Source organism: Chiloscyllium plagiosum, unplaced genomic scaffold (assembly GCF_037043375.1).
Source record: "Chiloscyllium plagiosum isolate Xiang-an unplaced genomic scaffold, Cpla_swu_hap1 HiC_scaffold_40, whole genome shotgun sequence".
In the NCBI taxonomy this organism is placed as follows: Eukaryota; Metazoa; Chordata; class Chondrichthyes; order Orectolobiformes; family Hemiscylliidae; genus Chiloscyllium; species Chiloscyllium plagiosum.
The window spans coordinates 61,805,927-61,829,332 of NW_028270178.1; positions in this window are offsets into that span (position 1 = coordinate 61,805,927).

The following is a 23,406-nucleotide window of genomic DNA, read 5'->3' on the forward strand; positions in this document are numbered from 1 at the left end:
GATACAGACGGGGGAAGGGCAGAGTATCTGCAATGGGATACAGACAGGGGGAGTGAAGAACGTCTGCGATGGGAGACAGACTGGGGAGGGATGCACCTCGGCAATGGGATAGACAGGGAAAGGGCAGAGCGTCTGCAACGGGATACAGACAGGGGGAGGGAAGAGCGTCTGCTATGGGATACAGACAGCGGGAGGGCAAAGCATCGACAATGCGATACTGATGGGTGAGGGCAGAGGGTCTGCTAATGGATCCAGACGGGGAGACAGAGCATCAGCAAGGGGATACGGATGGAGGAGGGCAGTGCTTCTGCAATGGGATACAGACAGTGGGAGTGCAGCACGTCTGCAATAGGACACAGACTGGGGAAGGGCACAGCAACAAGCAATGGCATACAGACAGAGGATGGCTGTGAGCAAAGCTTCAGTAGAAAAAAAAACAGTACAATATATATGTGATGGAAATTTTCTGTTTTGTGGAATAGACGAAACAGCAGAAATTTATTTAAATGCAAGGAGAATGCAGAACTCAGTGTTACAGAGGGATTTGTGTGTCTTAGTACATGAATCACATCAAATTAATCTGAAGATGTAGCAAGTGATTTAGAAGGTAAATGTCATGATCCTGTTTCGTGCAAGGGGTGTTGGGTATGATCTTAACGATGTTTTCTGCATCAGTACAGGGCATTGCTGAGATTACATCTGTTGTATTATGTGTAGTTATAACTGCCTAAACTGAAAAAAAAACAAAATTGCTTTCAAAACGTTTCAAATATGTTTCTCTTTACTCATTCTTGGGATGAAGGCATTACGTTGTGAAGAATTAACAGTTCGGCCTGAGAATGAGGGATGTTTTATTGACCATATAAGACCTTGAGAAGAGTGTAGTTGGTGAATACCGGATGGATATTTCTTCTTGTGTGGGAGAATAAAACTGGGAAAATACTTTAAGAATAAGTCAGGTTCAAAGGAAAGGTCATTGGACCGAAAAATTGAACTCTGAATTCAGTTCCGACATGCTGACAGACAAGCTGAGCTTTTCCAGCAATTACTGTATATGTTTAAGAATATTCATTTTAACACAGATATTGTGAAGTCATGAAACGCTTACTTTTACATTATGCAAGCACATATTAACACATCTTCAAAACAATTATGACCATTTATTGTTAATGAATTGATTCTGCAATAACACACTGACCAGGAGTCGAGAATGTGATGGAGTCATATAGTTCGGACAATGTTCAAGAAGAGCTCACAGAGTCCAGTGTGGGACTGATAACGTGACTGATTTAACTTACGGATGGAAAATGTAGCCTATCTGTGGAGAAACATTCTATTGCTCCCTTTCTATTTCCCTGTCGCTCATCACAGCAATGTGTGGGAGTGAACAAAAGCCCAGTCGTCTTTCCCACTAATGGAGGATTCCTGATGAGGATTCATTGGAATCTCCCCATTGCCTGAAGCAAAACAATTCAGCCAAATTCAACTGTTTCATGAAGAAATCCCATTGTCAGAAGGCTGTGCAAGCAGAATAACTACAGAAGTAATTCTCCAACTCGATAGTGAGGGGAACAGACAGGAGATTCTGTGGCTGCAAATGGGAATCCGGAATGGTGTGTAGCCTCCCACATGCCAAGGTCCAGGATGTCTCAGAGCGGCTGTAGAACGTTCTCACCGTGGGTGGGGGGGCGGGGGGTGAGTGGGCGGGAAGCAGTCAGAAGTCATTGTGCACATTGGTACAAAGCACAGAGTGACGCAGTAGATATAGTGATGATATCCTGCAGAGTGATTGTAGAAGGCTAGGTAAATGGATAAAAGACAGTGGTAATATCCAGTTTACTTCCAGTTCTCCATGGTGGTGAGGGTAAGAATAGGAGGATATGGCAGATGAAGGGGTGGCTAAAGAATTGGTGCAGGGCGCAGAGATTTTTGGATTACTGGGATCTTTTGTGGGGCAAGGTGACGTGTTCAGGAAGGACGGGTTGTACCTGAACTGGAAGGGGACCAATATGCTGGCAGGCAGGTTTGCAACTGCTGCAAGGAAGGCTTTCAACAAGATTGGCTGGGGTTGGGGAGTGGTGGGATCCTCAACAGCAGGGAGGCAAGTGCGAGGCTGGAAGGAGATACAGTAATCAGAAACAGTAAAATAAAGAGACAGGTCAGGCTAGTCAACGACAGGGAGCAAGGAATGCCTGTTGGATTAAATTGCAACTATTTCAATGCAAGATGGCTGACAGGTAAGGCCGATGAACTCCGGGCATGGATTGGTGCGTGGGACTGGGATATTATAGCCATTACAGAAACATGGCTAAGGGAGAGAAACACCGGCAGCTTAATGCAGGACGGTACAGGTGCTTTATGCGGGAGAGAGATGGTGGAAAGAGGGGACGGGGAGTTTCATTTTTGATTAAGGCGACTATCACAGCAGTAAACAGACATAAAATATCTGATGGATCATCATGTGAGGAATTGTCTGGGGAGCTAATAAATAAGAAGAGAATGGTGATAAGATTTGGATTGTACTATAGGCCCCCAAATAGTAAACGAGGAATTAGGGGAACAAAAATATGTAGACAGACTGGGGAGACTTGCAAGGCCAATAGGATTGCATTAGTAGGAGATTTTAATTTTCCTAACATAGACTGGGAATGACAGAGAATTAAGGACTGAGATGGGGTGTATTTATTAAGTGTGTTCAGAATAGTTTCCTCAAGCAGTATGTAGAGATTGCAACTCGGGAAGGGACGAAACTTGACCTATTCTAAGATCTAGGGCAGGGCAGGTGACTGAGGTGACAGTGGGGGAGCACTCTGTGACCAGTGACCACAGTTCTATTAATTTTTAAACAGTTATGGAGAAGGACAAAACTGCTCCACATGTTCAAGTTCAAACTTGGGGCAAGGCGAATTTTGATGGAATTAGACAGGAGCTCGTAGGGGTTGGTTGGAGGAGTTTGTTTGCAGGCGAAGGGACCTCCTGCAAGTGGGAGGCTTTTAAAAGTGATATGTCTACAGTTCAAGGTCTATATGTTACTGTGAGGGTAAAAGACAATGTTGGTAGGAAGAGGGACCCTCGGATGTCAGGAGATATTGAGGCTTTGACCAGCAAAAAGGAGGCGTGGCTCAGGTCCAGGCAGCTGGGATCGAGGGAGTACCAGGAGGTGTACAGGGGATACAGTAGTTTACTGAAGAAGGAAATCAGGAGGGCGAAAAGGGGGCACAAGATCGCTTTGGCTGAGAATATTAGGGTGAATCAAAGAGGTTCATTAAGTATGTTAAAGTAAAAAGAATAACTAAATGAGAATATGACCCCTCAAAGTCCAAAATGGACATGCATGTCTAGAACCGTAGATTTGCGCGATTCTCAATGAATATTTCTCCTCTGTCTTTACCGTGGAGAAATACATGAAGACTTGGGAGGTTAACAAAGGTCGTAGTGTTATCTTGGGGTGAGTCAATATCACGGGAGAGGACGTGTTGGATGCATTAAAATGTATGAAGGTGGAAAAATCTCCTGGTCCTAAACAGATGCATCCAAGAACACTGCAAGTGGCTACAGAACAACCTACGGGGACCCTGGTTGATATTTTTGTATCATCGCTAGCTACAGTTTAGGTTCCAGAATATTGGAGATTAGCAAATGTTGTGCCATTATTCAAGAAGGGAAGCAAAGAAAAATCTGGGATCGATAGACCAGGAAGTCTAACATTTGTAGTACGTAGGTTACTTGAGAAGACTCTGGGGGCTGAGATGTACATGCATTTGGAAAGATAAGGTTTGTTTAGAAAAAGTTTTTTTGACAGATTCCCTACAGTATGGAAACAGGCCGTCTGGCACAACAAGACCACACCGACCCTCCAAACAGTAACCCACCCAGTCCCATTCCCCTACCCTATATTTACCCCTGACGAATGCACATAACACTATGGGTAACTTAGCATGGCCAATTCACCTGACCTATACATCTTTGGATTGTGGAATGAAAATGGAGCACCCAGAGGAAACACACACAAACACAGGGAGAATGTGCAAACTCCACTCAGAGAGTCACCCGAAGCTGGAACCAAACCCGGATCCATAGCATTATGAGGCAGCAGTACTAGCCACTGAAACACCATGCCACCCTTGCTTTTTATCAACACAGTTCAATGACACAGGTACGAAATCTATTCTGCCCTTCACCCATGATGTACGTTCCAATAAAACATACCATGGATAATTTATTCTCCACTGAAAGTGTTATCTTATTATTATTTATTAGTTTGATATTATTAATTTTAATAATTATTATTAATAGTTGTTTTTAGACTGGAAAGATTGCATGGCTTTGTGAGTGGGAGATCATGCCTCTTAAATTTGTTTGAGTTCATTGCTGAAGTGACCAGGAATGTTGATGAGGGTAGGGCGGTAGACTGTGTGGTTTTCAGTAAGGCCTTTGACAAGGTTGCCATTGATAGGCTGTTCTGGAAGGTTAGAATCTCATGGAATCCAGAGGGAGCTGGCAAATTGGACACACAATTGGCTTGATGGTAGTAAGCAAAAGGTAATAGTGGAAGAATGCTCTCGGACTGGAGGCCTGTGACACATGAGGTGCCTCAGGGGTCGCTGCTGGGCCCGTTGCTGTTTGTTATCTGTATCAATGATATTCTTACGAATGTACAAGGCATGATTAGGAAACTTGAAGATGACACTAAAATAGGAGATATCGTGGACAGTGAGGAAGTATATCAGAAATTGCAGCAGGACCTTGATCAAACTGGAGAAGTGAGCCGAGGAATATTTAGGCAACGTTAGATCAAGGTAGGAGTTTGATGGTGATTGGTAGGACCTTAACGAGTGTAGTTGAGCAGAGGGACCATGGAGTTTAGGTCCACCGTTCTCTGAAAGTGGGGTCATAGTTAGACATGGCAATGAAGAAGGCTTTTGCCACACTAGCAAGCATCGGTCAGGACATGGAGGAGAGCAGTTGGGAAGTTACGTTGCAGTTATACAGGATGTTGGTCAGGCTGCACTTGTGGTGCTGTGTTCACATTTTAGTCACATTGCGATCTGAACGATGTTTTTAATTTGGAATGTGTGCGGACGGAATTTACAAAACTATTGCCAGGTCTCAACAGTATGAATTATAGGGAGAAGATGGACAAGCGAGGACTTTTTTCTTGAGAGCACAGGAGAGGGGTTTTATAGTAGTTTACATGGATAAGGGGAATGGACTCAGCCTTTTTTTCCTAGAGTTGGGGAATCGAGGAGGGGAGAGCATCAGTTTAAGGTCAGAACGGAAAGAATAAAAGGGAAACTGATGGAAACTGTTTTTCACAGAGAGTGGTACACAAAGGGAATGAGCTGCCAACGGAAGTGGTTGAAGCATTTATATTAACGATATTTAAATGGCATTTGGGCAAGTACATGGACAGGAAAGGTCGAGAATGCTATGGGCCAAGTGCTAGGAAATGAGTTTAGTGTGGTTTGATATTTGGGTCAGCATGGACGACTTTGGGCCAAAGGGCCTCTCTGCCTCTCTCCATGCTGTAAGACTTGATGACTCTACAAATAGGATAGCATTTGGGTCAAACTCTCATTTTTCCTTAGTTCATAAGTTCGAATCATTTTTGGACAATGTTATTTCAAGTTAACTTTGCAGATATTTTGCTTTTCAGTTTGTTATCGACAATACGTATGTGTGTGCGTGTGTGTGTGTGTGTGTCTGTGTGTGTGTGTATGTGCGTGTGTGTGTGTCTGTGTGTGTGTCTGTGTGTGTGTGTGTGTGTGTGTGTTTCTCAGTATTTTTCAAAGGGAAATATCACTGTACATATTTGCAATATCCTCTCGTCATTCCTCTTTCCATCATAGTTTGTTTTGGTCATAGACATGTTGTTTTAGTAGATTAAAGAAATCTGCCTGACTTGTTCCTAACACTGACCCTGACACACTCTGAGAACTATATCATTTGCCATATCACCAACATAGTTATAATTATTTTTTGTGGGCAATGGAGGAGTGGGGCTAGAAAAGGGAGAAGTGAGCCAAAACAACACAGGGAAATATCGACTCATTCAGCCAACGTCAGAGACGAGGAGTTCCTTGGAGGGGATTCTGAGGGATAGAATTTGCATTTATTTAGAAAGACAAGGAATGATTAGGGATAGTCAATATAGATTTGTGTGGTGGAAATCATGTCTAATTAATGTGATTGAGTATTATGAAGAGGTGACAAAGAGATTTGAAGAATATACTTTCGTGCACCTTGTTTACACAGACTTCAGCAAGGCATTTAATAAGGTTTCCCATCGTAGACAGATTACTAAAATTAGGTTATATGTAACCTAGTAAAAGCTAGCCAATTGGATACAAAATTGGATTGAAGGTAATATACTGTTTTCCAGACTGAAGACCTGTGACCAGCGATGTTCTGAAAGAATCAATGCTGAGCTCACTGCTTTTCATCATGGATATAAACAACTTTGATATGATTATCGGAGGCATGGTTAGTAAGTTTATAGATAACATCACCAAATTGGTTCAGTGGACAGTGAAGAAGATTATCTCAGAATATAACGTGATCCTTGACCATCAATGAGCCAAGGACTGGCAGATGGAGTTTAGTTGAGATATTTGTGAGGTTTTACATTTTGGTAATTTAAAGCGGGGTAGAGCCCTGGGGACTGTTGCTTAACAAAGAGAACTGCGGGTGAAGATTCATAGTTCCTTGCAAGTGGAGTTTAGGTCGGTAGAGAAGTGAGGAACGTGGTTGACATGCTTGCCTTAATCAGTCAGAACATTGAGAATAGGAGTTGGAGTAGCGTGTTGCACTTGTACAGGATGTAGATGAGGCCACTTTAAGAAAACTGCGTACATACCAGTTGACTCTATTAAAGGATGGATGTTGTTAAGCTTGAAAGCGTGCAGAAAAGATTTACAAGGATTTTCTGGAACCTGAGGGCTTGAGCTACAGGGAGATGAGGAACAGGTTGAGACTTTTCCCCCTGGACTGTCAGAGGTTGAATGGTGACATGACAGAGGTTTTAAAAAGTCCTGAGGTAGATGGATAGTCTGAATGGGCAAAATCGTTTTCCCAGAGTAGGTGCGTTCAGAACTAGACGGCATAGGGTGATGGTGACAGGGCAAAGACTAAGAAGGGATCTGAGGGGAAACCTTTTCATACAGAGGCTGGTGGGTGTACTGTCAGAGGAAGTGGTGAAAGCGGGTACAATTACACGTTTAAAATGTAACTGGGTAGGTACATAAATAGGAATAGATCATGGGATGTGGGCCAAATGCTGGCAAGTGGGACGAGATCTGATTAAGATGCCAGATTGGCGTGGACAAATTGGACAAAAGGATTTGTTTCCACGCTGTATGATTCTCTTATTCTCACAGCGGTATGAGGGAAAAATCTAAAAGGGCCCTTCAAAAGGGAATTCTCTTTCCCGGAAGTTTGTGGTGCCTCCCTGATTACAAGTAATCACAGTTGAATTAGTTAAAGATTTGACAGAAAAGTGAGTCACGGATAATGGGACACAGACAGGACGATCAGGCTGAGACCACAACCTGATCAGCCACAATCTTAATGCCTGGTGGAGAAGGCTCAAATTCTCTAATGACACACTCCTGCTCCTCAATCCCATGTTTCTGTGTCCAATCCAACCCCTCTAACCTGCTAGACAGGAGCAGTTAGAGGCCACTTATTGTTATAGCATGGTGCACAGAAATAGAGGAAACAATCGGCCCCTCAAGACTGTCCCACTCGGTTTGGGAGATATGGAAAATGTAATTGGAAGACCCAGGCTGGATATGGAAGAGGTTGCTCATTTCTCTTTACAGGGCTTTCCCTCTCTGTATCTTGTGCTTCATTTGTTGATGATGTTGTAGAGCCAGATTCACTGTGAATACAGCCCCCAAATCTCACCCAGTGATGGCTCACAAAATCCACAGGTCTCCCTGATTGCAACATCCCATAAAAAACCTTCCAGGAAAATAACACCTACTAACTTTCCAATAACAGAATGGAAGAACATCAGGAACAGGGGCAGGTCATTCCCATCCCAAGCCTGCCTTGCCCTTCACTAAGATCAAGGCTGACCTGCCCAAGTCTCAAATCTTCCTCAATGTCCAAGTCTTCTTGAACACTTCCATAGAACACAGAACCAGGAACAGTTCTGATTTGGAGATGCTGGTGTTGGACTGGGGTGTACAAAGTTCGAAATCACATAGCACCAGGTTATAGTCCAACAGGTTTCATTGGAAGCACACTAGGTTTTGGAGCATCGCTCCTTCATCAGGTGATAGTGGATGGCTCGATCGTAACACAGAATTTATAGCAAAAACTTACAGTGTGATGTAACTGAAATTATACATAGAAAAATTGATTGTCTGTTAAGCCTTTCATTTGTTAGAATACCATGATAGTTTCACTACTTTCATGTGTAAATCACAAACATTTTTTTTAAAAAAAGTTGCATTCTCAGGTGAGCTGTGAACAATGGTGATAGCTAGACAAAATGTTGAAGGTGTTGGCCCCCTGTGTTCTCTGACTATGCCATGATGTTTAGATTGATTCTAATCTAAAAAGTGAGATAAGAAGTTTTACGTGAATTCATGCAGTTTTTGAGCTCAGAGTTCTACATGAATGCATGCAGTTCGGACCTTCATCACTCGACGTTGTGCCATTTATCCTACTCTAAGATTAGACTAACCTACATACTTCCATTCACTTTGTTCCATGTGCCGAACCAAGAGTCTCTTAAGTTTCCCTCACGTATTTGACTCTACTACCACTGATGGTAGTGCATTCGACACACCCACCACTCTCTGTGTAAAGAACTTACCTCTGATATCTCCCCTAAAACTTCCTCCAATTACTTTAAAATTATACCACCAAGGGATAGACATTTCTGCCATGGGAAAATGTCTCTGGCTATTCACTCTCTCTGCCTCTCATCATCTTGTACACCTCTATCAAGTCACCTCTCATCTATTTTTCCTCCAATGAGAAAAGCCCTAGCTCCCTCACGGTTTCTTCGTAAGACATGCCCTCCAGTCCAGGCAGCATCCTGGTAAATCTCTTCTTTACACTCTCGAAAGCTTCATTATCCTTCCTATAATGAGGAGACCAGAACTGAACACTATATTCCCTGTGCGGTCTGAGCAGGCCTCTATCGAGCTGCAGCATAACCTCGCGGCTCTTAAACTCAATCCCCCTGCAACTGAAAGCCAACACACCATACATCTTCTTAACAACCCGATCAACTTGGGTGGCAACTTTGATTGATCTGTGGACACGGACACCAGGATCCCTCTGTTTCCCCACTCTGCCAAGAATCCTGCCTTTCACCATGTATTCTGCATTCACATTCGAGCTTGCAAGGTGAATTACTTCAGTTTGAACTCCATGTGCCACTTCTCAGCCCACCTCTGCATCCTGTCGATGTCCCATTGCAACCTACAATAGCCCTCCATATGCTGTATCACTCCAACCACCTTTGTGTATTCGGCAAACTTACTAGCCCACTCTTCAACACCCATATCCAAGTCAGTTTTGAAAATAACAGAGAGCAGAGGTCACTGAACTGATCCCAGCGGGACACCACTGGTCCCTTTCAGTGATCTAGCTCCCCTAACTCTCTGTGTAAGAGAATTCCTGACATTCAGTACCCTCTGTTTGAAGAAAACCTTCTCTGCTTCTGCACCATGACCTATTGATATGAACAAAAGAGGTTACGCAGGGGCTCAGGTAAGAGAGAATGACCCTGAACTCAAGGATGGATTTGACTAAGGATGACATCAAGGAGCCTGAACAAAATCACACTTAATGAGAATTTGTTATGACCTCTACACTGTTTGGAGTCATTGACGGCACAAGGGACGATGATTATCATTGGTGGGCATCAATCATCTTAGCCGTGGGGCACATCTGCAGGAGATCCTAAGCGTCGCTTCCTCAGCCCGGGCATCTCCAGTTTGTCATCATAGAATCCCTACAGTGTGGAAGGAGGATATTTAGCCCATTGAGCCAAAGTGAGCAGATTAGATTCCCTACAATGTGGAAACAGGCACTTCGGCCCAACCCAGTCCACACCGACCCTCCGAAGAGTAACCCACCCAAATAAATTTCCGTCGGACTAATGCACCTAACGTAATGGACAATTTAGTATGGCCAATTCAACTGGTGTGCACATCTTCGGACTGTGGGAGGAAAACGGAGCACCTGGAGGAAACTCATGCAGAGAAGTGGGGAATGTGCAAACTCCACACAGACAGTTGCCCAAGACTCGAATCGAAACTGGGATCCTGGTGCTGTGAGGCAGCAGTATTAGCTACTGAGCCACCATGCCAGCAGAAGAGGCGGCATTCACTGAATTCTACCAAATTTTCAGGATAAGTTGTCCCTCTTCAGCTCTTGAAACAGGCTGTGACCATGTGCAACAAGACTTGGTCAACATTCAAGATCGTGCTGGTAAAGTCTGGGTAACGTTTATGTAACAGCACAGTACATTTCCACAGTGAAAGGAGGAGTTCATTCAGCACCTCCATCTGGTTTCAAAAGTATGTGGTGAAGCCATTCATCCCATCAAAACTACTGGGCAAAAAGAGGGATACCCCATTCAGTCCCTCCTGCCTGTAGCACAGGAAGTCAGGGAGTCTGTTCTCTCCCACATGTAACGTACGTGGGAACAGAAAGAACCATTTCACACCCGGAGTCACTTACAAAGGAACAGGAAGAGGTTATTCAGCTTGTCAAGCCACTAACACAGGAACAGGAAAATGTCAGAGATGTTCCAACATCACAAACAAATGGAGCAGGGGCTGAACAGACAGACTGCTCCAAATTGATCCGTATGACTTAATTACTCATGGTACATATGTGTTACTTTAACATGGTTTTCTGGCAGTCGGAATGAAGACAACATTTTTTAGCCATTTTCCAAGTTACCTTCCATCTCCAAGAAGGCAGACCCATGGTCTCCGTGGAGGACAGAAGCCATTGGGAAATAACTAACTGTTTCAGAATGATGGTATTTTGGCTGCTGGCAGGATCGTGTACAAAGTGACATTCAATGCAGTGTCACACAATAACTGTGTATTAAACTGTTCAGAGTTCATTCAGAGCCTGTACCTCGTTGTCAAACGACGTGAGGGTTCTGCAGATGCATGTAAACTGTCGTGAATCAAACATCCAACGAAAGGTATGACATTTCCACCCCATTCAGCTGTTTGGGACATAATGAGTTTCTGGCCATACCCATCAAACTTCCACTTCTTATTCTCTCACAGCGCTACAGATTAAACACATAGTTACTGCACTCTCTCCTCATGGAAACATCATGCCAGTATTTAGTCTGGTCAAACTACATTGCACTCTCTCAGTGACAGAGCGATCATTGTTTATAAAGCAGACCAAATCTTTACACAATGCACCAACTACTCTCTCAACAAAACACGATCAGTGGGAAAGATATTCTAACATTTGTACTTCAATGATTTTTCATGAAGACCCACACATCATTTACTTCCTGTCCTGTATGAATTCTGTCAGTGACTTATGACCAAGGACATACAGGTCCTTTTCAACAAAAGCACTCGCCAGGTGGAAGATGAGGTGCTCTTCCTCCAGCAGGAACCCTCCAACCACAAGGGATGAATTCAGATTTCTCCAGCTTCCTCATTTCCCCTCCCCCCACCTTGTCTCAATCCCAACCCTCTCAATCAGCACCACATTCCTGACCTGCAATTTTCTTGCTGACCTTTCCGTCCTCACACCCTCTCCGGCCTATCACCGTCACCTTAACCTCTTTCCACCTATCGCATTTCCAACGCCCCTCCCCCAAGTCCCTCCTCCCTGCCTTTTATCTTAGCCTGGTTGGCACACTTTCCTCATTCCTGAAGAAGGGCTCATGCCCATAACGTCGATTCTCCTGATCTTTGGATGCTGCCTTACCTGCTGTGCTTTTCCAGCAATACATTTTTCAGCTCCTCAGTTTCTCTTCCTGGCTGAGAAAGCTCTTATATCTCCACACAGTCACACAGTGACAGTTCCTCTCTCCAAAGAAGCAGTTGACAATGGAACATTACGTTTCTCTATATATCAGAGACTATCAGTATTGCTGATGGAGTTGATCACCACACTCAGAGACGAGAGATAGAGGGAACATAACTCACGGTAAGCAGGGACATCCCGTAATAAATATGATATTCAGGAATATGTGAAAAAGGGAAATGGTAGAATAACTTCCCATTCTGTTTTCCTTCCAGTCCATCATCAGCAATCCTTTTGTTTGCTTTTCCTTTCTCTCTCTCTCTCCATCTCTCTCTCTTTCACTCTCACTTTCTCTCTCTTGCTGGACATCATCCACTCAACACAAACCTCCCGCTCACCCTACCATCCATCCCTGATATAATAATATTATTTCGCAGTTGCATTCAGATTTGATAGTTTCACTGAACTCGAAACGTTATTTGTTTTTTTTTTCCGACACACTGCCATAACTGCTGAGATCTTCCAACATTCTTTCAGACTGTGGAGAATTTTATTTCAGATCGCCAGCATCCACATTTTCTTGTTGTTGTTGTTTCGCGGGATGCCAGCATCACTGGCAAGGATAGTATTTGTTGTCCAACCTAACTGTCCTTGACAATGGGGCCATTTGTCAAGGCAATATGGAGGCAACCACATTGTTGTGGATCTGAGGTGACACTTAGTTCAGACAGGGCAAAGTGTTAGGTTTCTTTATCAAAGGTTATCAACAAAATAAGAAAGAAATCCTGATGTTTTATGATTGCCATGAGTGAAATTAGGCTTCATTCCTATTTTTGATATTGGAATTTAAATTTAGTCATCGGCTGTGATAGGATTTCAGACAATGCGTTTAGAGTCATAACCTGTGCCTCTGAATTACACAGTCAGTGACATTATTACTCTGTTTAAGAGTCCCTGTTGTGAAGTAACTGTAGAGACAAGAACAAGTTTGTGGTCAAACTCTTTGTAACTGGAATAGTGGTCAGAAGAGAACTGGAGCCATAAAATCTGTCGTTAACGAAGGGGTAGATGATGGCGAAGTCAGCAACAGAACTCAGGCAAATCTGGAGATTGGGGATATTAAGAAGCAGGTTTGATGACAGAGAGAATATGGAGATATAAAACAGTTCACGCTAAATGGAGACTCAAGGTTCCGAATAGTCTTTTGCCTTCTCAGATGTTTATGACTAAGTAGTTTGGAAATCCATGAGAAGAAAGTGGCGTTTGTGACTGAAAGTTTCTGTATTTGTAAAATATAATCGACCAGCATAGCAATAACATTCACCATCATTTATAGAATTGACAGAGATAGACTTACCAGGAACACCAATAATAGCGAGGATGGGATAGTACCCAGCTTGAATAGTCATCAGTACGGCTTCTATCCGCAACTCTAACCATGTCCAATCCTGAGAAAGCCAATAAAGACCATCGGTTAAACTCCTGTTCATTGTTGTAACATTCCAGTCTAATGTTCTCAGAATCTGATCCATTGTTGGAACATTCCAGTCTAATGGTCTCAGATTCGTATCCATTGTTGGAACATTCCAGTCTAATGGTCTCAAATTAAAATCCATTGTTGGACCATTCTAATGTTCTCAGATTCTGATCTCTCTCTCGTTCTCTGTAGCTGCTGATCCCAATCTTGTTGAGGTTGACTCTGCCCCGAATACTTTGGCATAACAAGGTGAAAAAAGTCCCTAATTATGGAAGAGGGAAATCCTCCAGTGACCCAGTTAGGTCCAGGAAGACTGATATTAATCACAGTCACTGAACAAACAGCTCCAGTTAACCCATTTCACGGCAACTCTGATATATCACAATAATACTTGGTGTGGCTGGGATTTTGATATCGCTGATTATTGGGCTCATGGCACAGCTCCAGTTGTAAACATAGAGATGAGGGAGAGACATAATTCTTTCTCTTCACAAGCTTGATGATTCTGCTATGTTTTGGCAGTATAGGAATTTCTGGGCTCCCGAGGCCGTCTGTGTCTGATCACCAGGCCTGCTGCATCTTTTCGTTTTAATTATTAATGTTTAACTTTGACTTTTGTCTGTACAGCATTTAACGGCTTATGTGGATTTAGGCATTTTTGAGAGACACCTACAGAGCCATAGACGGTGTAGTTGCAGTCCATTCCTTGTATTCTTGCAGCTGCGGCCTGGTCCTATGGAGTGATGGTCAAACTCTCACAGAACCAGGATTCTTAGTTTTACATTTTGCCAGTTATTGCTGGAGTCTCAGCAGGATTGGAAGGCAGTAAATCTCTTCCGGGTGCTACACACTGTCTCTGTGATTTCTCTCGGAACTGTCTTTTGATGTTCTTTCCTCTTGGATTGAAGAACTGCATGTCAGCCAATCTGTTTCCTGCATTTCTTTTTTGACATTTGTGTGCTTATTGGATGATACGATATTGGAGCAGTTACTCTACAGCTGTTAAATAAACTATTATTCTGCTAAGTTTTCCAACAAAATTATGTTATTGCAAGTTCCTCTTCCTTTTGTTGCCTTTTAGCGGTAGTCTTCGGATAAATTGTGTTTTGCTTAATGTCGAATATTTTGACTAAGTAAACTCTATCTCAAACACAGCATCTCACATTTACCAGCGGAATGGGCCGAGCTGGAAGAGTGATAATCATGTCAGGAATTATATCAGATACTCAATCCACCTCTCAGATCCAGCCCGGACACGTCTCAGCCCAGATGAGATACCTGCTCAGCATGAAGTACTGCGTAGACCAGGCTAGTGTACTGCTCAGCAATCTGTCCAGGATCGAACACTGTTTAGAGCTCACCAGTTCACGACGTATTGGTCCAACAGTGCATTGATCCATAAACTTGGACTAGATGATCTGTTCAGCACAGGGCGCTGTGCAGAACACACAAAGGCATTGTTTTATACAAACGGATTGGATATCTGTTCAGCATGGGGAGCTGTGCAGCGAATAGCAGTGAATTTATCCATTAACCTGGAGCAGTTACCTTCCCAGCATATACAGCTGTGTAGACCAATCACTGCATTGCTCAGTAACACTGTGTTAGATCACTGCCCAGCATGGGGAAAGTTGCAGCTCATGCTGAAAGTGAAAGGATGTGCAGCTCCCTCCATTTACAGCTCCATATCTCCATTGTGGCATGACACAGGAGTGCTGTGGGTGTGAAACTCACTGCCAGAAGAGATGGCGGGGGAATCAGTTTAAATACCAACAAATGGGAAGAGCTTGCTTAAAAGAGAGTGGGAGATTGAGAGAGAATTTCAAAGACGGATCTGATGGTAGGTTTAAAATTGTGAAATGAAAACATTTCAATAGCATCTTGCAATATAGCCCACTGTTTCCGTGAATGATGGGTGAGCAGGACATTGGTGTAAGTTAAGATGCTGGAGAGTTTTGGATAAACATTTGTTCTGCAGATTAGTACCTGGGAGTAGGATCAGCAGAATCTTCGTCTCATTGGGCTGAATCGAACAATAATTTGTCTCAGTGCCATTTTCCTTGAGTGTGACGGAGGGGTTGTCTGCACGAGGCTGAGCTAGTTTCCTGGTGCTATCTTATCGAACTCACCTCATTAACTATCCACCCCACCCCCATGGTGTCCCTCTCATTCAATACCAGCATGATTATCCCACGCATCATGGCTGGAGGTACACACTATCTCCCGGATGTCCCTGGATATTCAGTGATCCCTGGTACTGCTGACATCATTTAAAGGCCAATGAGCACACGGTTGAGCTTTCCCAGTTTGGAGCTGACCTGCAGGGTTTACCGAGCATGGCAGATAAGGGGAAATTACACCACAGGGGCTTGTCGACAGGGGCACGGAGGTCCCGATGAATAGTCTAGTACAGAAAGGGACTATTTACTTATTTACTTCCCAGACAGAGCCGCACCACGAGACCCACCGAGCATGGTCTGAGCACATCACCCAGCTCAGTGCAGTATCTGCGGTCCAAGAAAAGCCTAGCAATACTGGAATAGCACCTTTCCCGCTCTGTAATGATAAGAGTCACCGTATTCTCTCTACTCTCTCACACTCACTGTATATCTGTTAGCGCCTTCCCCAGAATAAGGCTCCAGCACTCTCACCACTACAATGCAGCACCTTCTCTCTCTCTCTCTCTCTCTCTCTCTCTCTCACCTGTGCAATATCCCCACATGGTTATAAAATGTTGTAATGAGTACAGTTTCTAGAATTCTCTGGGTGATGTCGTTTGTACGATGTTCCAGATAATTTTCAAAATAATTCAACTTTAGCAAAATGTTCATTCCCCAGTATGTAACACATCAGAGGAAGGAGCAGAGTTTTACTTTTTCGAAATCACTCAGGATGAAAGTGCATCATGAGGCCATCAATCCTCTCAAATATGCTCCACTATTCAGACAAAGGGAGAACCTAAACACTTGAAGACTCACTCTCTTCTTGAAGACAGGCGCCACTTTGGAGTTCTGCCAGTTTTACTGGAACACTCCCGTAATCCTGAGAGTTATTGAATATTTCACACAGTGCCACCAGTCACTCTGTAACCACTTCTATTAAAACCAGCTATGAATTGCTGATCAGCTGTTTACCCTTGGTCTTTTCTGTTTGAGAAAAGCCCTGGTCGTTTTGTTAGAGACAGTGCAAAAACTTTCATCTGACTACAATTTTGTTTATAATATTGAAACTCTTTGTGCCTTCCCCTGAGAAAAAAGATGTAAAATACTGTTTTAAATTCTCTGCCGGTTCCCTGAAACCAGTTCCCCAGTCACATCCTCCAGGTGTCCCACAATTTCTTTCCTGCCTTTCTTCGAAGGGTCACACATACATCATGAACGTTTTTTATTCGATATGGGAAAACTCCCGTGGTTAGTTTCTTTTTCGTATTTCTTGCCAGTTTTGGAATATTTTTCTTTGTATTTTGTTTTATACAATCTGCTTCTGGTTCCAAGAGTAAACTTCCCAAATGTGGCCAACGCGAGAACTCACCAATTTGAATTCTTTAGTTTGTGATTGATTAGTGTCCTTCACAGCCTTTGTGCGTCATGGGTGTTTCATCTTCACATCTTTATATCATCTTCTTTTTGACCAGAGTCAATAATACCTGGGTGTTATTAAGCAGTACCTGCTTAAATGTTTCCCCACCCCCACACATCTGCTGGCCTTCACCTGTGTCTATTTTCACACTCCGTATTTGACCAGATATATTACATAAATCTGCATTTGAAATACCTGACTCTTTTCAGTCTTTCAGGGCGAACCTGTGTATGTGGCTGAACACATGGAGAGTGACTCCATTCTCTCAGATTTTCTGGCTCTGTGATTTCTGTTCGATGATGCCACATTCCAGTGGGAAGCTTCCTATATTACATCATTTTCTCTCAAACGAGAATCCCCCTCACTCTGATGTACTGAGCCTTCAGCTGTGACTGTCCCGTCTCCCTCACTTCTGCACTCACTCCATCCCCTCCTTCCCAGAACAATGATAGATCTCCCCATGCCCTCACTTCCTACTGCACTAGAATCCACATTCACAGAATCATCCTCCCTCTCCAGCAGGACAGCGCCATCAAATACATCTTCCCCTTCCGTCCAGTGTCAGCATTTTACAAAGACTATTCCTTCTGTGGCACGCTCCATCACCCCGAACACTTTCCCACACCCCCATGGTACCTTCCCATGTAAATGCAGAAGCAGCAACATTTTCCCATTCACCTCTTCCCTCCTCACTGTCCTAGGACCTAAACACACTTTCCAGGTGAAGCAGCATTTCAGTTGTACTCTTTCAATCCAGTTTCCTGTCATTGCTGTTCAAAATGCAGTCTCCTTTACATTAGTGAGCCAAACAGAAACTGCTTTGAGGAACATCTCCACTCTGTCTGTAAGAATGACCCTTTCCTTCCGATTGCTCCCCATTTCAATAACCTACATTTCTGTCAGGATAATGAGAATTCTTTGAGGAGGTAACGACGCGTTGAAACAGAGAAAATTATCTATCTGAACTTCCAGAAAGCCTCTGATATGGTATTGCACAGGAGGCTGCAGAGTAAGATAAGGACCTATGGTGTCAGAGGCCAAGTGCTGGCATGGATAAAAGGTTGGCTCTCTGGCAGGAGGCATAGTGAATAAAATTGTCCCTCTCAGGATAGCAGCCGGTGACTAGCAGTGTTCCACAAGAGTCAGTGTTGTGACCACAACATTTCACTTTCTAGGTTAATGATCTGAGTGGTGGGACAGAAAGCATTCTGGCTACGTTTGCAGATGATGCAAAGATAGTTGGAGGGGCATGTAGTATTGAGGAGGCAGGGAGCCTGCAGAAAGATTTCGACAGTTTAGGAGAGTGGGAAAAGCAGTAGCAGATGGAACACAATGTGGGAGAGTGTGAGGTCAGGCACTTTGGTGTGAAGAATACAGGCATGGACTATTTAATAAATGGGGAAAAAATCAGAAATCTGAGTAACAAAGGGACTTGGGATTCCAAGCGCCGGATTCACCTTAGATAAACCTATAGGTTGAGTCAGTAGTTAAGAAGGCAGATACAATGTTGTAATTCATCTCGAGAGGAGTAGAATATAATGATGGGGATTCTGAGGCTTTCTAAGGCTCTGGTCAGACCACATTTCCAGTATTTTGTGCCTCATACCTCAGGAAGGATGTGTTAGCCTTGAAGTGTGTCAAGAGAAGATTCAGCAGAAATGAAAAGCTGAACACATGAGGAACGTTGGAGGACCCTGGGTTTATACTCGGTGAAGATTAGAAGAATGAGGGGAGGATCCAATTGAAACTTACAGAATACTGAATGACCTGGATACAGACAAAACTGGCAGGACGTTTGCACTAGCAGGAGGATACAGGCTGAGAGCAAAGGGAAAACCCATTAGAACGGAGATAAGATGAAACGTGTTTAGCCAGAGAGTGGTGAAATTGTGGAATTCCTAATCACAGAAGGCTTTGGAAACCAAATCATTTGGCACCAATGATATAGCCAGGAAAGGGACTGAGGATCTGAAAAGTGACTACAGAGAGTTAGTTTAGAAGCTGAAGAGCAGGACGAGTAGAGAAGTGATCTCAGGTTTGCTACCAGTGCCACGAGCTCGTTAGATGAGGAATAGTCAGCGAATGTAGCTTTAAACGTGGCAGCGAGGCTGGTGCAGGAGGGAGGACTTCAGATACCTCGACCATCGAGATACCTTCTGGGTAAGGTGGGACCTGTACATGAAGGACGGGTTGCACCTGAACTGGAGGGGCACAAATGGCCTGTTTGGGAGGTTTGCTCGTGGCATTCTGGCGGGTTTAAACTAGTTTGGCGGGGGGGGAGGTGGGTAGGAATAAGACCACATGTCTGAGAGTGGGTGAGTTGCAGCCGGGACAATGACGGGATATATTGAATCTATCAGGAAGGTTTCTCGCGCGATGAAACAAAGGGATCGGTTAAAGTGCGTCTGCTTTAATGCAAGGACTGTCCGAAATAAGAGTGACTAACTTAGAGCATGGATCAATACTTGGGGCAACGATGTCTTGGCCATAATGGAGACGTAGGTTTCACAGGGGCAGGGATGGCTGCTTGATTTCCCAGGGGTTAGAACGTTTAAAAGCGTTTCGGCGCAGCACGGTGGCACAATGGCTCGCACTGCTGCCTCACAGCGCCAGAGAACCGGGTTCAATTCCCACGTCAGGGAACTGCCAGTGCGGATTTTGCAAACTTTCCCTGTGGATTTCCTCCGGTGCTCCGGTTTCCTCCCATAATCCAAAGATGTGCAGATTAAGTGAATTGGCCATGCTAAATTGTCCGTCATATTAGATGAAGGCGGAAATGTAGGGGAATGGTTTTGGGTGGGTTGCTCTATGGAGTGTTGGTGTGGACTTGTTGGGCCTGTTTCCACACTGTAAGTAATCTAATCTAATCTAAAAAAGAACAGGGTGGCTGGAAAATGAGGAGGGGGTGGAGAATTGTTAATCAGAGAGTGCGTCAGAGCTACATAAATGAAGGTTGTTGAGGAAGGTTTGTCTACTGAGTCAGTATGGGTGGAAGTTAGGAACAGCAAGGGAACAGTCACCGCATTTGCGGGTTTCCTGCAGACCACCTAATAACAGTAGAGAGACTGAAGATCCTATAGGCGGGCAGATTCTGGAAAAATGCAAAAGTAGCACGGTTGTAGTTATGGGTGATTTCAACATTTCCAATATCGACTGGAACCTCCTAAGTGCAGATGGTGTGGATGTAGCCGTTTTTGTCAGGTGTGTTCAAGACGGTTTCCTTACTCAGTATGTGGACGGACCATTGAGAGGAGAGGCTATTTTGCATTTGGTGCTCGGCAACGAGCCAGGTCATGTGTCAGAACTAACGGTGGGAGAGCACTATGGCGAAAGTGATCACAACTGCGTCAAATGTAGCATCGTCTGCGAGAGTGAATATTTCCGAGGGAAGATATTTAACTGTGGAAAAGGAAATTATGATGCTATCAGACAGGAGTTGGGAAGTACAGACTGGGAGCAATTTATCCACAGAAAGGGCACAGCAGACATGTGGAGACTGTTTAAGGAGCAGTTGTTGGGAGTGATACACAAATTTGTTCCCCTGAGACAGGTAAGAAGGGGTAAGATTAAGGAACCTTGGATGACGAGAACAGAGGAACGTCTCGTAAAAAGGAAGCTGGCAGCTTACGTAAGATGAAGGAAGCAAGGATCTAGCACAGCTTTAGAGGATTACAGACTTACTAGAAAGGAGCTCAGAAAAGGACTGAGGCGAGCCATGATGGGGCACGAAAGAGGGTTGACAGGAAGGATTAGGGAGAATCCAAAGGCATTTTTCTCATACGTGAGGAATAAGAGAATAATCAGGGAGAAGGTAGGGCCGACCAGGATTAGCTTAGTGAACTTATGCGTGGAATCTAAGCAGATAGGAGAAGTCCTAAATGAGTTTTTTGTTTCGATTTTCACCAAGGAAAGTGAACTTGTTGTAAATGAAACTTAGAGGAGCTGGGCCAGATCAGTCTTGACCAGGTCAAGATTGATGAAGTTGATGTGCTCGCAATTTTGGAAAACATTAAGATGGATAAGTCCCCAAGGCCAGACCACATTTATCCTAGACTGCTCCCGGAAGCAAGAAAGGAGGTTGCTAAGCCGCTGGTGAGGATATTTGCCTTCTCACTCTTCACTGGAGTCGTACCAGAGGATTGGAAGGAGGCACAAGTTGTTCCTTATTTCAAGAAGGGTAATAGGGAAATCCCTGGCAATTAGGGACCAGTCGATCTTACGTCTGCGGTCAGCAAAGTTTGGAAAAAATTCTGAGGGATAGGATTTATGACTATTTGGCAAAGCATAGTGTGATTAAAGGCAGTCAGCATGGCTTCATGAAGGGCAGGCAATGCCTCACAATCTTATTGATTTCTTTGAACAGGTGTAAAGACAGGTCGACGATGGTCGAACAGTGGATGTGGTGCATGTGGACTTCAGCAAGGTATTTGATAGGGTTCCCATGGAAGGGTCATTCATAAAGTTAGGAAGTATGGGATACAGGGAGATTTGGTTATCTGGATTCAGAATTGGCTGGTTGGCAGAAGGCAGACAGTGGTTGTAGATGGAAAGTATTCTGCTTGGAGGACAGTGTTGAGAGGGATCTCACAGGGCTGTGTTCTTGGGTCTCTGCTCTTTGTAGTTTTTATAAATGACTTGGATGAGGAGGTTATGGTGTGTGTTAGTAACTTTGCTGATGACACAAAGGTTGGAGGTGACGTCGATAGTATAGAGGGCTATTGTAGACTGCAGCGCGACATAGACAGGATGCAGAGCTGGGCTGAGAAATGACAGATGGTGTTCAACCTGGATAAATGCAAAGTAATGCATTTTGGAAGGTCAAATTCGAATCCTGAATATAGCATTAAAGACAGGATTCTTGGCAGTGTGGAGGAACAGAGGGATCTGGGTGCGCAATTGCATAGATCCCTCAACGTTGCCACCCAAGTGGATAGAGTGTCAAGAAAGCATATGGTGTTTTGGCTTTCATTAATAGGGGGATCTAGTTTAAGAGCCATGAGGTTTTGCTGCAGCTCTACAAGTCCTGGTGAGTCCACACTTGGAATATTGTGTCCAGTTGTGGACGCCCTACTATTGGAAAGCTCAGAGGCTTTGGAGAGGTTGCAAAGAAGGTTTACCAGGATGCAGCCTGGATTGGAGGGCTTGTTTTATGAAGAAAGGTTGAACGAGCTTGGATCTTTCTCTCTGGAGACAAGGAGGAGAGAGGAGAGCTGATCCAGGTGTACAAAATAATGAGAGGAATAGATAGTGTCAATACCCAAAGACTTTTCCCCAGGGCAGGAGTGACTAGTACGAGAAGTCATAGTTTGAAGATATTAGGAGGAAGGTAAAAGGGAGACGTCAGAGGTAGGTTCTTTATGCAGAGATTTGTGAATGCATGGAATGCATTGCCAGCTCTGATGGTGAAAGCAAAGTCATTGGGGACATTTAAGCGACTGTTGATCATGCACATGGATAGCAGTGAGTTGAGGGATGCGTAGGTTAACTTACTACATTTTACATTAGGATTAAATCTCGGGACAACATCGTGGCACAAAGGGCCTGTCCTGTGCTGTACTGTCCTATGTTCTATTTAGTATATTTAAAACAGACTCAGACAAGTTTTGATTGACAAGGGGATCAAAGATTATTGAGAGGAAGCAGGAAAATGGGGCTGAAAATCTGTCAGTCGTGATCGAATGGCGGAGCAGACTTGATGGTCCGAATGGCTTCATTTCTGTTCGTATAGAGTTGTGGCCTTATAATTGTTCGGTCCTGGATGGCAAGGTGGATCAGTGGTTTGCACTGCTGCCTCACAGCATGAGGGAACTGGGTTCGATTTCCTCTGGGGGTTCGAGTTTCCTGTCACAGTTCAAAGTTGTGCAGGTTACGTGAACTGGTCATGCTGAATTGCCGATATTGATGTTAGGTGCAATATTCAAGGGTCTGTGTATAGTATTAGAGTAGAGAATGGGATTGGTTTGCATACTCTTTGGAGGGTCAGTATAAACCTGTTGGGCTGAAGGGCCTGTTTCCACACTGTAGGCATTCTAAGAAAATGCAGGTTGCTGCAATGTTCCAATGAAGCGCAACCCAAGCTCGAGTAACACCTCACTTTACACTTTGGTACGTTACAGTCTGTAGGAGTTAATATTCAATTCCATAAATTCACTGCCTGAACCCATTATGGCTGTACTCCATTTTCCGTACACTCTCCCTCCTGGGCTCCCTAAGTTCGTGTCTTGTTTTGCTCAATTCAACAGAGAAAATCATTTTTTAAAATATTTACACATTATTTTACACCCATTATATATCTGTGTCTCTTTCACCACAATTTCAAGCCCATTTGTCGTTCACACTGGGCGTCCAAACACTCTTTCCCACCACTGCCAAAACTA